The following is a 4,699-nucleotide window of genomic DNA, read 5'->3' as shown; positions in this document are numbered from 1 at the left end:
CGTAAAAGCAGAATTTGGCAATATTAGAAAACAACCCTGTAAGAGGGGTATATTTGGCAAGATTAGAAAACAACCCCGTAAGAGGGGTATATTTGCCAATATTAGAAAACAACCCCGTAAGAGGGGTATATCTTTCAACATGAGAAAACAACCCCAAAAAAGTGGTATATTTTTAATACGAGAAAACAACCCCGTAAGAGGGGTATATTTGGCAATATTAGAAAACAACCCCGTAAGAGGGGTATATTTATCAATATTAGAAAATAACCCCGTAAGAGGGGTATATCTTTCAACATGAGAAAACAACCACAAAAAGTGGTATATTTGTCAATATGAGAAAATAACCCCGTATGAGGGGTATATGTGTCAGTATTAGAAAATAACCCCGTAAGAGGGGTATATCTCTCAACATGAGAAGACAACCCCAAAAAAGTGGTATATTAGTCAATATGAGAAAAGAACCCCGTTAGAGGGATATATTTGTCAATATTAGAAAACAAACCAGTATATCTTTCAACATGGGAAAACAACCCCCAAAAAGTGGTATATTTTTTAATACGAGAAAACCACCCCGTAAGAGGGGTATATTTGGCGAGATTAGAAAACAACCCCGTAAGAGGAGTATAATTGCCAATATTAGAAAACAACCGCGTAAGAGGGTTATATCTTTCATCATGAGAAAACCACCCCAAAGAAGTGGTATATTTGTCAATATAAGAAAACAACCCCGTAAGAGGGGTATATTTGTCAATAATAGAAAATAGCCCCGTAATAGGGGTATATCTTTCAACATGACAAAACAACCCTAAAAAAGTGGTACATTTTTTAATACGAGAAAACAACCCCGTAAGAGGGGTATATTTGTCAATATTAGAAAACAACCACGAAAGAGGGGTATATTTATCAATATTAGAAAACAACCCCGTAAAAGGGGTATATCTTTCAACATGAGAAAACAAGCCCTAAAAATGGTATATTTTTTAATGCGAGAAGACAACCCCGTAAAAGGGGTATATCATTCAACATGAGAAAACAAACACAAAAAAGTAGTATATTTTTTAATACGAGAAAACAACCTCGTAAGAGGGGTATATTTGTCAATATTAGAAAACAACCCCGTAAGAGGGGTCTATCTCTCAACATGAGAAAACCAGCCCAAAAAAGCCGTATATTTTTTAATACGAGAAAACAACCCCGTAAGAGGGGTATATTTGTAAATATTAGAAAATAACCTCATAAGTGGGGTATGTTTGACATTATTAGAACACAACCCCGTAAGAGGGGTATATTTGTCAATATGAGAAAACAACCCTGTAAGAAGGGTGTATTGGTCAATACTAGAATACAACCCTGTAAGAGGGGCATATCTTTCAACATGAGAAAACAACCCCAAAAAAGTAACATATTTTGTAATACGAGAAAACAACCCCGTAAGAGGGGTATATTTATCAATATTAGAAAATAACCCCGTTAGAGGGTTATATATTTCAACATGAGAAAACAACCACAAAAAAGTAATATATTTGTCAATATGAGAAAACAACCCTGTAAGAGGCGTATATTTGTCAATTTGAGAAGGCAACCCATAAGAGAGGTATATTTTTCAATATTAGAAAACAACCCTATAAGAGGGGTATATCTTTCAACATGAGAAAACATCCGCAAAAAAGTGGTATATTTATTAATATGAGAAAAAAACCCCGAAAGAGGGGTATATTTGTCAATATTAGAAAACAACCCCGTTAATCGGGTATATCTTTCAACATGATAAAACAACCACAAAAAGTGGTATATCTATCAATATGAGAAAACAACCCCGTAAGAGGGGTATATTTATCAACTTGAGAAAACAACCCCAAAAAAGTGGTATATTTGTCAATATGAGAAAACAACCCCGTAAAAGGGGTAAATTTATCAATATTAGTAAACAACCCCGTAAGAGGGTTATATCTTTAAACATGAGAAAACAACCCCGTAAGAGGGGTATATTTATCAAAATTAGAATACAACCCTTTAAGAGGGTATATTTGTCAATATTAGAAAACAACCACGTAAGAGGGTATATCTTTCTACATGAGAAAACAACCCCAAAAAGTGGTATTATTTTTGAATCGAGAAAACAACACCGTAAGAGGCATGTCTTTCAAAATGAGAAAACAACCCCAAAAAATGATATATTTTTTCATACTAGAAAACGACCTGTAAGAGGGATATATTTGTCAATATTAGAAAATGACCTCGTAAGAGGGGTATATTTGTCATTATTAGAACACAACCCCGTAAGAGGGGTATATTTGTCAATATTAGGAAACAGCCCCGTGGGAGTGGTATATCTTTCAACATGAGAAAACAACCCCAAAAAAGTGGTATATTTGTCAATAGGAGAAAACAACCCGTCAGAGGGTTAGATTTTTCAATATTTTAAAACAACCCCGTTAGAGGGGTATATCTTTCAACATGAGATGACAACCCCAAAAAAGTGGAATATTTGTTAATACGAGAAAACAACTCCGTAAGAGGAGTATATTTGTCAATATTTGAAAACAAACCCGTAAGAGGGGTATATCTTTCAACAAGAGAAAATGACCCCAAAAAAGTGTAATTCTTTTTAATACGAGAAAACAACACCGTAATAGGGATATATCTTTTAACATGAGAAAAAACCACACAAAAATGGTATATTTTTTAACACGAGAAAACAACCTTGTAAGAGGGGTATATCTGTCAATATTAGAAAATAATCCCGTAAGAGGGGTGTATCTTTCAACATGAGAAAGCGACCCCAAAAAAGTGTTTTTTAATACGAGAAAACAACACCGTAAGAGGGATATATCTTTTAACATGAGAAAAAAACTCCAAAAAATGGAATATTTCTTGATATGAGAAAATAACCCCGTAAGAGGGGTATATCTGTCAATATTTAAAAACAATCCCGTAAGAGGGGTATATCTTTCAACATGAGAAAACAATCCCAAAAAAGTAGTATATTTGTCAATATTCGAAAACAACCCAATAAGAGGGGTATACTTGTCAATATCAGAAAACAACCACGTATGAGGGGTATGTTTGTCAATATTAGAAATCAACCCCGTAGGAGGGGTATATCTTTCAACATGAGAAAACGACCCTAAAAAAGTGGAATATTTGTCAATTTGAGAAAACAACACCGTAAGAAGGGTATATTTGTCAATATTAGAAAACAACCCCATAGGAGGGGTATATCTTTCAACTTGAGAATGCAACCCTAAAAAAGTGGTATATTTTTTAATACGAGAAAACAACCATGTAAGAGGGGTATATTTGTCAATATTAGAAAACAACCTCATAAGAGGGGTATATTGGTCAATATTAGAACACAACCTCGTAAGAGGGGTATATATTTAAAAATGGGAAAACAACCCCAAAAAAGTGGTATATTTGTCAATATTCGAACAACCCCGTAAGAGGGGTATATTTGTCAATATGAAAAAACAATCCCGTAAGAGGGGTATAATTGTCAATATGAGAAAAAAAACCCCGAAAGAGGGGTATATTTGTTAATATTAGAAAACAACCCCGTATGAGGGGTTTATCTCTCAACATGAGAAAACAATCCCAAAAAAGTGGTATATTTGTCAACATGAGAAAACAACCCCGTAAGAGGGGTATATTTGTCCATATAAGAAAACAAACCCGTAAGAAGGGTATATCTTTGAACATTTGAAAACAACCCTAAAAAAGAGGTATATTTTTTAATACGAGAAAACAACCCCGTAAGAGGGGTATATTTGTCAATATTAGAAAAGAACCCCGTAAGAGGGGTATATCTTTGAACATGAGAAAACAACAGCATAAAAGTGGTATATTTGTCAACATTAGAAAACAACCTCGTAATAGGGGTACATTTGGCAGTATTAGAAAAAAACCCGGAAGAGGGGTATATCTTTGAACAAGAGAAAACAACCCCAAAAAAGTGGTATATTTTTTAGTACGAGAAAACAACCCCATAAGAAAGGTGTATTTTTTAATATGTGAAAACAACCACGCAAGAGGGGTATATTTGTCAGCATAAGAAAACAACCCCGTAAAAAACAACCCCAAAAAAGTGGTATATTTGTCAATATGCGAAAATAACCCTGTAAGAGGGGTGTATTTGACAATATGAGAACAACCTCGAAAGAGAGGTATATTTATCAATAATAGAAAATAATCCCGTAGGAGGGGTATATCTTTCAACATGAGAAAACAACACCGAAAAAGTGGTATATTTGTCAAAATGAGAAAACAACCCCGTAAGAGGGGTATATTTGTCAATATTAGAAAATAACCCCGTAAGAGGGGTATATCTTTCAACATGTGAAAACAAACCTAAAAAAGTGGTATATTTGTCAATATGAGAAAACAACCCCGTAAGAGGGGTATATTTGTCAATATTAGAAAACAACCACTTAAGTGGGATACATATTTCAACATGAGAAAACAACCCTAAAGAAGTGGACTATTTGTCAATATGAGAAAACAACCCAGTAAGAAGGACATATTTCAACATGAGAAAATAACCCCAAAATTGTGGTATATTTTTTAATATGAGAAAACAACCTCGTTAGAGGGGTATATCTTTCAACATGAGAAAACAACCCCAAAAAATTGGTATATTTGTCAATATGAGAAAACAACACCGTAAGAGGGGTATATTTGTCAATATTAGAAAACAACCCCG

The sequence above is a fragment of the Ricinus communis genome, chromosome 2, assembly GCF_019578655.1.
Source record: "Ricinus communis isolate WT05 ecotype wild-type chromosome 2, ASM1957865v1, whole genome shotgun sequence".
Taxonomy (NCBI): domain Eukaryota; kingdom Viridiplantae; phylum Streptophyta; class Magnoliopsida; order Malpighiales; family Euphorbiaceae; genus Ricinus; species Ricinus communis.
The sequence above is the reverse complement of the archived record's forward strand: the minus strand, read 5'-3'. Positions refer to the sequence as shown.